General features: G+C 55.5%; 1 protein-coding gene across 1 annotated transcript in view; it reads right to left on the reverse strand.

Annotated features, from left to right (window-relative positions):
• AGAP3 (ArfGAP with GTPase domain, ankyrin repeat and PH domain 3) overlaps positions 1-1,713 on the reverse strand; it is a 101,438-nt gene extending 99,725 nt beyond the window's left edge. The window contains exon 1 of the mRNA XM_042022261.1: positions 1,681-1,713. The gene's annotated coding sequence lies outside the window, so the exon portion shown is untranslated. The remainder of the gene's footprint in view (positions 1-1,680) is intronic.
• Between the last annotated feature and the right edge of the window lie 9,946 nt (positions 1,714-11,659).

The following is an 11,659-nucleotide window of genomic DNA, read 5'->3' on the forward strand; positions in this document are numbered from 1 at the left end:
CCCTGCAAAGGGGCTGGGCACCTCCTCCCATGCCCATTTCTCACTTGTACCAGGCCACGTGTCATTTTGTCCTCGATTTTCTCTTAGACTCTCTCCAACTCAATTTCCACCTCTTGCAGTCTACCAGAGCATCTTTCAGCTGACCCTCTGAGGCAAGCTGATGGGAGGAGGCAGAGCAGGAAAGACTGTCCACAAGCTCTTACAGTCTGTGGGAGGAAGGACAGCAAACTGCAGAGACTCCACCAAGGCAGCTATTGCCCAGAGAGGCTGTGGACTCCCCGTCCCTGGAAGTGTCCAAGGCCAGGTTGAACAGGACTTGGAGCAACCTCCTCTTCTGGAAGATGTCCTTGCCTAGGGCAGGGGGTGGAACTGGATGACCTTTAAGGTCCCTTTCAACCCAAACCATTACAGAATTCTACGATTACCAAACTCCACAGGCAAGATCTTACTGGAAGCAAATCCACAAGGAAAAAAGAAAAAGAGAAAACTAAAAAAAGATTACAAAAAGCTGTTGGGTCCCTGAAGCAGCAGTGATGGCACACACAGATATCATCCCAGTGCAGAGGAAACCAGTGTGGTAGGAGACCAGCTTGGCTCACCCAAGCTCCATACCAGGCTTGGCACGGGAAGGCATGCACAAGGAAACTGGAAATGAGGCCAGATTAATAAGGATAAAAATAAGGGAGTGGCAGCAGCACCCTAGTCTGAGCCCAGAGCAGCTACACAAAGAGTGAGAGGTGACCAGTGACAAACAGCAGAATCAAGAGGCGAATCCCAGGTACCTCAGTGACCAACATAAGGACACAGGAAGGCTTGGCCTGTTCCACAGGGGACAGAGAAGACACTGAGGAATGATGCTGAGGACAGGGGGGGGTTAAGCCCCTTTGTGTAAGTTTCCACGACTAAGAGCAAAGAGGAGATCTGCACAGGCAGAGGCCACAGGACTCACTGAAACTTCCAGTAAAAAATGTAATGTCAGATGTTTTACATGGGCAGACAGTGACAGACCAAGGGGTGATAGTTTTAAACTAAAAGAGGAGATTTAGATTAGATATTGGGGTTAAATTCTTCCCTGTGATGGTGGTGAGGCTCTGGCAGAGGGTGCCTAGAAAAGCTGTGGCTGCTCCATCCCTGGAAGTGCCCAAGACGAGGTTGGGCAGAGCTTGCAGCACCCTGGGATAGTGAAAGGTGCCCCAGACTGTACTGGTACAGCAGATTGGCCAGAACCAGGTGCAGGGCCTTGCACTTGGCACTTTATGAGGGTCCCATGGGCCCATTCCTCTCTCAGGGTCTCTCTGGATGCCATTCCTGCCCTCCAGCTTGTCACCTGCACCCCCCAGCTTTGTGTCACCTGCACACACACCAAGAGTGCACTCAGTGCCACTGTCTGTGTCATTAATAAAGATACTAACCAGTACTGGTCCCAGGGTGGACAGTGTTCATTACTGGTTTCCATTTGGCCACTGACCATAAACTTTTAGATGAGGCCATCTATGCAATTCCTCACCCATCCAACAGTCCATGCACCAAATCCACCTCTCTCCAAATTCTCTCCAGTCTCCTGGGAAGGTGTCTGATGTCACTGACAGGCCTTCATTTCCCAGGAGGACAGACATCCCCACCCCAGGATCTCTGTTTTCTGTCTCACCAGGGGACTGCACAAGGTTGTTCCTGCCTCACCTGCAGATTCTGGGCTCTTCTGGACCCTGCAGCTCCTCTCTCAGGAACCAAACTGGCCACAACAGCTTGTCCTCGTTGATCCCAGCAATTCTTTTATCCTCTTTGTTCTCCTCCTGATTCTCTACAGCTTTTTTCACCGGCCTCAGACAGACCATCCTCACTCTCCACCTCCAGTGTTGCTGTTTTTTGGGTGTCTCACATGGCTCTGCCCATAGCACCTTCCCTTCTTCTTCCACGCTTCCTCCAGCCAGCCTTTAATTTAACGCCATCCCTCAGCTCTGTGTGATGATTCATAGTTCTGCTTTTCTATTCCTGGACTGTCTCCTGTCCAAAATGAAGTCTCAGCTTCTTTTCCCCTCCAGCATTTCAAGTGTGCACCACAAGTCCAAGGTCCACATGATTAAAGAGAACTGCTGCTAATCCCAGCTTTGTCCCATCTGCCCCCAAGCCCTTGCTGCTCAGGGACGAGGGACGTCACTCAGACCCTGTCTGGGACTCGAGGACATGACTCAGACAGTGAGAGTTCATGGATCCTCCTTTCCCTCTCCTCACCTCTCATCCTGGCTGTCCCTAAACCCCTGCAGAGCTACATGAGCTCCAGTCCCTGAAACCTCCTTGTCCCCTGGCCACACAGCCAAAGGCCCCCAGCATCCACTCTGCATTGACCACTACTGCCCCTTTTCCCCAAAAGTGCCTATAACCCATAAAATCCTACCTCATCCCTATTCAGTCACAACATTGCTGCTACTGGAATTATTTCCCTAACCTCTCTCTTCAGCAGGCGAATGCTCCCTCTGAATCCCCCTCCGGGCCCTCCTCTTCTGTCACGTCAACCGCGAGCTGCGTGTCTTCCTCCTCCCAAATGCCTCATTCCATAACAACCACCCTTCCTCCACTGTCTCCCTCCCAAACCCTGGCAGAAGCTCCGCTCCCCAGCGGCTGAATTCCAGCAAACACCTCCCTGCTTCCTTCTGTTTGTGCTTCATGTTGGAAAAGCTCTATGTAAACCACCTGAAATCACTTTATTCTCCTCTTCCAAAGAGCTCCTCAAAGCTCCCCCAAGCTCTGTGCCCACCAGGAACACCCAAATCACCCAAGGTGAGGTGGCTGACCTGGGAGCTCCATGTCCTGACAAAGCTCCCCCATGTGCTCATCAGCACCTGCCTCTCACTTTTAAGTCAACTCCAAGCCCTCCACAGCAAGGTCGGCCCTGTCCTGTGCTCCCATACACAGGACCTGACGAGGTGAGGCTGCAAGGGCTGACTGCAGTGAAAAACCAGGATGAGGAAAAGCTTCTCCCATCGAACTGCTCCCGAGTGGAAGGGCCACGGCACCATCAGCCCTGCGGCACCCACCTCCCACCAGGAACTGCACTGGCCTTGGCCACCTGCCACCAGTGTGGCATCCTGCATGGGTGTGTGCTCCTCCAGCCTCGCTCGATCCTCCAGACACTGGGGATGGACAGCACTTACCAGAGGCTGATCATAGAAACACCAAATGGTTCAAGTGGAAAAGGACCTTAAAGCTCACCCAGTCCCACCCATGTCATGGCCAGGGACACCTTCCACTATCCCAGGTTGCTCCAAGGCCCATCCAACCTGGCCTTGAACACTTCCGGGGATGAAGCAGCCACAACCATTTTAAGCAACCTGTGCCAGGGCCTCACCACCCCCACAGGGAAAAATTTCTTCCCAATATCCCATGCATGGGAAGACAAATTCCCCCTTGTCTTGTCACTCCAGTCCCTTGCTCAAAGTCCCTCTCTGAAGGCCAGACCCCTTTTCCCTACCACAGGAGTCATTGCTGGGGTAAATGCCCAAAATCAAGAGCAGGAGCCAGTGAGCACTGCGCCCACTGCGGGAGCCAGGGCCAACAGCCCACGCTGGCCACCAAGGCAACCCGCAGTCAGCAGCTCCCACCCCTGGGACTCCGGGACCAGCAGGACCCAGCCAGGATTCCAGATGCAGCAGCTGGGAGCGTGGCACAGAGCCCTGAGGCCAGAGTGGATTTCATCACATAGATCACATGGCCAGAACCAGATCTCACACATGACCCCAGGCAGGAATTCCCCAGTGACTCACAGCCAGGGCTTCCAGAGTGGACATGCAGCCCCACTGCAGCCAGACACCCGGGACAGATGCAAACATCCCTTTCCCTCTGCATGCCACAAGCTGGGGTGCTCTGCTCTGTCTGGAAATCTATTTCCTTAGGATTTATGGGAATTCAGAAGCAGCAAGGTTTGGTTGTAACTGGACAGCAGGTCTGAAAGTCACTGAGGCAGGAGAGGTAAGCAGGCACGCAACAGGTCATAATCACACAAACCTCCTTCCAGTAGGGAAGCAGCTACAATTATCTTAATTTTTACCTTTCTTGCCCCAGAAGATTTCTTGCACTCACTACACCACTTCAGGAAATCCACCTGAATAGGCACCCATGGGATCCGTGCTCCCAGTGCTGCCCAGAGCTGCGGGAGGCAGCAGGAGTGAGACGACAGGTGTCTCTTCCATGAAGGGCACTGCAGGCAGAAACACAACAGACATGGATTCCCAATCCCTGCAGCTGCTGCACAGGGAGATAACAACTTGCAGGAAGTCTTGGAGAACAACTTAAAAAAAAAAAATCTGATGCCAAAGCAGGAAGGCAGGATAACAAGGAGAAAAGGCCTCCTCCTGACAGGGAGGGATGTGATAAGGGCATTGTGGTACTGCCGAGATGCCCATCAAGGTGCTGAGCTCCGATCACAGGCTGGGGCAGCTCTTGCATCCCTCAATTGCCAGCAGCCAGGCTACCGTGCCAGCTCCTCCAGACCATGTGGCCACTGCCTACTCCCCCCACATCCATGCCAGCTACGAGGGGATTTTAGCCCAAAGGCTGTACCCTATTGCCCCAGGTACCAGAGCACCCAGTATTCCCCAGTGTAGGACCATTCCATGTCAGCCAGCCCAGCTGGAAACACAGTTTAGGACCAGATCAGACATCATTTAGATCTAATTTGGCCACTCAAATTAAGCAAAAGTCCCATCACTAGCTCAGAACAACCAGCCTGGATGCAACCATGCCTTACATTCCCATCTCAGTGAGATTCCAGAGGAGGTGAGAGTCCAGCAGTGCCCAACACTGGAAGGTGTCTATGCAGACAGGGGACATGCTCTGTCAGCATCTTTGGGAAAGCTCCTGAAAACGAATGGCAGATGAGTGACTCACAGTCAACTGCCCAAAGCTGGCCCCACTCACACCACTCCCACCGGGTACTCCCAGAGAGCCTGGCAACTCCAGCCCAAGCACAGCGGGAATGCACGAGGGCTCACCCCACATGCAGCACAGAGGCAGCTCTGCAGACAGGATCACTGCTGCCCCTGTTCTGACAGAGGCCTGGGTCAGCAGGACATGGCTGCTTGGAGCAACAGTCAGTGCAGAGCATCCCTAAACTGGAAAAAGCTCTGTGCAACCAAGCTGTGAAACTCCTGAGAAATCTGGAGTTTATGCTGGGACAAGAGTTATGTCGGGACTTCCCACAACAGTTGTGCTGGAAAGGCGGAGAGCCAGCAAGGACTGACATCACACCGACCCACAGCGAGCACAGGGAGACCAGCCAGTGTCTGGGCAAACACCCGGAGCATGTCCCTGAACGGGCACCAGGCTCCCAGCTCCTCCCCGGGTACTGCTGGTGCTGCTGCCACGGTCAGGACACCTGGCACACGGAGCTTTGCCATCAGCACAGCTCGGATCAGCACAATCCAGGGCTATTCTGCCTGCCCCAGACCTGACCATGCATTCCCCCTCCTCACCACCTGCATTCACGTGGTCACACCACGAGCAGCTGAGAACTGACTGAACCAAACCCAACACATGCCTGGCTCCTGCCAGAGCAGCTCCTGATCACAGGGACGGGTAGGTGGAGCTGCCAAGTGGGAAGAGCTGCACTGTCCCTGCCTGCAGCAACTATGCCTGTATTGGATCAAGGGAACTGAAACTGCAGCCACAGAGATTCCCAATTCTCTCCTGAGCCCACCTCCAAATCCTGATCTTCCCCCGTGTATCTTGACATCCCCAGATTTTCCTCTTTAGTTGCAGTACCAAGTTCTTGCCCCCAGAGCACCAAGAATCTTTACCTCCCTCAGCACAGCACCTGCGATTCCATCCTGCTCAGCTTCCAGCCATCAGAACCATCCTCCAGCCTTCCTGCTACAGTTTCACCATCCCTCCCAACTCCTATCGATCAGGGCATCAAGCAATGGCCTTTTCTGATTTTCTGACTCTTCCCCAAGACCAGATTCTCCAGCTGTAAGCTCAGCACGGTGAGAGCTGCACCTGGCAAAGATGCCTCCAGATGACTTGGGCCACAACATAAAACTCTGTAAAAACATAGGATTTATTTGTTTAAGCATGCTAAAGGCTCCTTCAGCTGTGCTTTGGCTCTTGCCATCACTCCTGGGGGGCCAGGGTCTCCTGTCACATCAGAATCTGCTCCAGGACTCTTTCCAGGTAGATCCTTTTGCTTGTGCTGCTCGTGCCAGGCACTGGTGCCATGAGATGCTGACCAGTGCCAGTCCTGCCAACAGCCTCAGCCAGGCTTAGGAGCCCTTAGGAGCCTCTCCTGGGAGTCAGCCCTGAGACCACAGCCTCCTCACCCAAACAACACAGAGCACACAATCAGAACAGGAGCTGCTCCAAGAGCTGGAGCCCCTCTGCTCTGGTGCCAGGCCGGGCTGTTCACGTGGAGAAGAGAAGGTTCTGGAGACCTTAGAGCCCCTTCCAGTGCCTAAAGAGGCTCCAGGAGAGCTGGAGAGGGACTTTGGATAGTGGACTGGAGTGACAGGACAAGGGGGAATGGCTTCCCATGGACAAGAGGCCAGGGTTAGATGGGATATTGGGAAGAAATTTTTCCCTGTGAGGGTGGTGAGGCCCTGGCACAGGTTGCCCACAGAAGCTGCAGCTGCCCCATCCCTGGAAGTGCTCAAGGCCAGGTTGGACTGGGCTTGGGGCAACCTGGGATAGTGGAAGGTGTCCCTGCCCATGGCAGGGGGTGGAACAACATGGTCTGAGACCCAAACCATTCTCTGGTTCTGTGATTTGCCCTTAACTTCCAGGAAATCTGGAGACCACAGTGCCAGAGGAACCTTGCCTTGAATGCAGGGGGCAGTACAGCAGGAGCCACACAGCTGCCCAGAATCCCCAGCTCCGGCCCTGGAGCAGGGATGCGCCGATGGCTTTGGAGTTTGCAGCTCCCCCTACAGCACCCCAGCACCATGGCCTGTGGTTTCCCAGCCCTCAGGAGCTACAGGCACACATAAACAGGGCAGTTCTGCAGAGGTCATGGAATTAGCAAGAAAAAGCTGGCTAAGCAGAATGCTCTCCTTCCCAAAGGGTGTCATTTACCCGAGGCTGATTCAGCAGAGCGAAGACATGGCGAGCCCAGCGTGCAGCCTGGCAGTGCGGGGCTCCCCGAGCCTGGCAGGACTGGAGGGCTCCAGCAAGGAGGGTCCTCATCTTCCTCCAGAAGACCCTGCATCAGTGGCAACTCCTGCCTCAGTTTGCTTTGTGAATCAGCACACCAGGAGCCAGTTTCAAAAGACGTTGGGGAAGGATGGAGCATGGAGCTGGAAGACTTGTGCTGGAACTGAACAGAATGATGAAGTTCAGCCAATTTAACTCATCAGAAAGAAAGATGGCAAAGTAACCTCAGTAACTGGTACAAGCGGCTTTAAACAGTATCAAAGCAGTCCTTCCTCAGAGAGAAATGCAGAAAACACCAGATGCCAGCTGGAAAAGTGACAGCAATTATTGACAGCAAGACAGGTTATGATGGAGTAAACTCCTGAGGCAGAGAGGCCCAGGGCTGTACCTCCAAAAAATAAGGCATTAGCCAGAGGCCTTATTTTTTAAGGCTAAAATCCTGGGATGGGCTATTTACACCAAGTGACCCAATGGTCCGTGTTGGCCTCACACCCAGCCGACAGCCAGGCCCTGATGGAGAGCCGGCAATGGGGTAGCCCCTGCCCGGCAGAGCAGCTGTGGAGGTCACGGACATCCAGGCTGCTCCCAGCCACCACAGACATTCTGCAGAGCTTCTCTCATCCCAAGCCTCTGCCAGAGCAGCAACAGCTGGAAATTGTAGAGGAGAGCTTTCCCAAACTAATCCTGCTTCTTAAACTGCAGACAGGAACCCACATGGGTTTAGAGGCGAGTGGGAGAGGTGAGGAAGGACAACAAAGGGAAAACCATGTGCTCCAGGTAAAACTGACTACAGAGAGATTCCTGGTCCTGCTCCCTGGCCACTGAGTCCTCACCATGGCTCAAACCCTCTCCAAGCTCTCCCAGAGAGCTGAGCTTTAGGTGGGCTGCAAGGCATGTGCACAACCACAAATGTCAGAAGAAAATTCCCATCATTTGGCAAAAGCTCGGTTGAGGGAATCTCTCCTACTTCTTATCTCCCTTCTACCTCTCCCTCCTGCCTTCACCACTTTACACACCCAGAAAACCTCTGTGTAACCATCTCTTCAGTCCCATATCATGATCTTCTTTCACTATTCCGTCTTGCTGGTGCTGTCTCTCCCATCTGTCCATGGACCCGTGATGGTTCCATGCTACTCTCAGCCTGTCCTGCATGTCCCTCAGGTAACCCTCTGCACCAGAGGCATTACTTGCCCTCCTCAAACCTGCATTCTGGTCACTGCTCAAAGTTCATTTCTAGGAAAGAAATTAAACACTGTGCAATTACTGCTCTAATTACAAACTCTATTAATATGGTTCTGTCTGTAGCCCGTCCCAGACTCGCAACGTTGGAGGTCACATTTACTGTGAGCAGGGGCTGCACCAGCCCCAGGTTGGTATCATTTTGCTTTATGCAGATATGAAATCTTTTATAGAACTCAGCAGCTTGCAGCAGTCTCCACAACTTGGCAAGGAAAGCAGCCTAGAATGAGGGAATCGCTTTTTGCAAGCCCCCTGAAAATCTGTCCAAATTTGGTGGTTAGAAACTACCAAAAAACTCCAGGTCCTGCCTGTGATGCAGCTGATGCTGGCGACCAGCCCAACCTGCCATCTCCCCCAGCCCCAGTGCCCCTCAGCCCCTCTGCCCCCATCACCTCCGAATGAAGCTCCAACTCAACGAGGAGACCAAAACAGAGCAGACTTCTCTTTCTTCCCACAGTGGCACCACTGATGCTGACCCATGAGCAGGCGCAGCTGGCTCTCACCCCATCGTGGGCTTCAAACTCCTTGGGAAAGGCTTGTTCTCCAAGTCCAGGGGCCTGGCAGGGCTCTGGCCGCAGCAGCCCCCCAACACCCACTCCACCCCCCTTCCTGGCAGTGCCACACTGTCACAGACCTCCCCGCAGTTCTGTACAGCCCTGCCAAGCCCCCTAACTCCACTGCCAGCATGGCTGTAACAGTGACACCCTTGTGGTGACACCCCCACAGGGACACCAGCAGCCCTGGCCCTGGCAGAGGGTGGGCAGTTTGGACTCCCTGCCCCACTGCAGCACAGTACTGCCTTCAACTTTTCCCTTTCAAAAATGAAGGAATTGCCTACAGGAAAGCAATCTGGCAGGAGGACATGAGCAAGTCCTGCAAGATCCAGTGCTCAGGTGTTAGGAAATTGAATTTGGGGTTTCACTGGCAACTTCCGTCATGGATTTTCAGACCATGAGCCGTCGTCCCGGTCACCAACTCTGATCTTCAGATCAGGAACATCAACAAACAAAATCCTCTTCCAGACATTTCTGTATCAAGCCCCAAACCTGCAGTTTAGAAGGAAATTCCCTTCCAGACCCAGACACTCCACGAACGATAACATCTCCAGCAAGGCTCTTCCAGCCGTTAATTAATCCCTGTTAATTCATCCACACACACCCGGTAACGGGTCACAGGTAACTGTACAACCACAGCACACATTTCACCAGGATCAGGATTCATCCCAGTGCCTGGCAGGTAATAAGGGAATGCAGCCCAGAGAAGGAAATCTGTGGGATTCCTGCTGCAGATCCACAGGGAAGGCTCAGAGGAGACAGGATGGAGCTGTGGCTTGAGCAGGCAAAGCCCCCGAGGACATGCAGCCTCTGGCACCATCTCACAGCCCTGTGGACACCAGGTGAGACGTGTCACAGCCAGCTGGGTGCAGGGCACCCCTGAGCCCTCATTTTGGGAGACACAGGGTGCTTTGGGAAGCCCTGAGCACCTCAGCAGCGCACAAGAGGCCGGTGTGTGTGTTCACACCTTCCTGAGCAACAGGAGGAACCACGCACCACAGGAGTTGCTAAGAGACGCGCGCCTCCCACCAACGTGCCCAGCACCCACTGCCGCGGCTGGGGGCGCAGGACGGGACAGGCGCCCAGCACCCCGGGAGGCTCAGCATCATCCCTGCAGAGGGACAAGGGGCAGGGACACGGCGCCCAGGACGGCTCTGCCCACAGAGGCAACCCTGGGAGCACCTCAGGCATAGCCCCGCCATGTCTCAGCTCGCAGCTCCTCTGTCCCGCAGCGCAGGAGCCACATACAAGATCAGATCATGTCACCAGTGACCTCGGGACTCCCACCGCAGCTGTCATCAGAGGCACAAACAAGGGAGAGCTGCAGAAGCCCCATGGGAATGGGCACAAGACAGTCCTTCCCCACCAGCCCACCGCGACTCCCCGAGTTGGACTGGTGGGACCCCAGTGTATCGGACTGAGCCATTGCCACGGCCTGTGCCAGTCTGGTGCTCCCACCCATCTCCATCCAGCCTGAGTCCCTTTCCTCTTCTCCTCGAGTTCCATCAACCCAACAGCTTTCTGTGGCTGAAGACCTCCACAGAGGTAGAAAGGCCCTCCAGCATCAGCCCAGGGTTTTACACCCACCCTGTCTTGACCCCATTGAGTGTCCTTTGTCCTTGCAGCATGAGGCTGATAAATTCTGGGATTTACATTCCCTCAACCCATGCAGCCTTTCAGACTCTTCTTACAATCCGTCTTCCTTCCATCCTTTCCACAGAAACCCAAAAGGACCAAAGTGGGATGCAGGCCTCTGGAGAAGTAACCAGGCTGCTTCTCTATGCAGCATCACCATGGTGGCCAGCACCCCTATAGCGGGGCCACCACTCCTCAAAACCACCTCTTGTGCCCCTGCAGTGACATTCCTGGTGTGAGGCAGCAGGAACGGAGCTGAGCATGCTGCCACCACCAAGCAAGGACAGCAAAACCCAGGGCAGGGAAACGGCTGCGCTTGGCAGGCACCAAGCTGGACCGGGGCTCCTCACACAGACCAAAGGCACCCACGGCCCTGCAGCCTTCCCTGCTGCGGGCCAGCTGCAGAAACCTGGAGGTTTGGGCTCACCGAGGGCAGAGGGACCCTTAGGCTGGGGGGCTGCCAGAGCCTGCCGGCCCGCAGTGGGCCTCAGCACACCACGATCAACCTTCCCCTCCCCTCAGCTCCACCGCAGCCTGCCGGCTCCACCGCAGCCCTTCGCCCATCCTGGCCTCCAGATCCATCCCAGTCCCTCTCCCTCACCTCAGCCCATCGGCTGCACCGCGGTCCCTCACCCATGGCGGTCCCCCAGCTCCATCGCAGCCCCTCGGCCCCATCCCACTCCCCCAGCTCCATCGCAGCCCCTCGGCTCCTCTGCAGTTCCTCGGCTCCATCGCTCCCCTCACTGCCGGTTCCCGGGACTCGGGCTGCAGTTTTCTGCATTTCTAATGTTAACGGGCTCCGGCGGATCCCGTTCCCCGTCGATGCCGAGTACAGACCCCCCCCGCCCCAATGCCGGACCAGCGCCCGCCCCCGCCCGCCGCTCCCGGCAGAGGCCGCGGGCGGAGTCCCCGGCCCTGCGCAGGCCCGGCCGCGACCACCATCGCTGTGGGGCCGGGGCCGGAGCCGAGCCCGGGGTGGGGGCGGCTGACGAGTGTGTCCCCTTCGCTCCCTCCCTCCCGGCCCGCCCGGCCCCCGCAGCCCCGTCGTGCCCGGTCCCACTGCCGGCGGCGGGGGCGCAGCGCCCACAGGCCCC

This window comes from Corvus kubaryi, unplaced genomic scaffold (genome assembly GCF_017639235.1).
Source record: "Corvus kubaryi isolate FWS band 111438036 unplaced genomic scaffold, C.kubaryi_AGA036_p1.0 37193, whole genome shotgun sequence".
Lineage (NCBI taxonomy): Eukaryota > Metazoa > Chordata > Aves > Passeriformes > Corvidae > Corvus > Corvus kubaryi.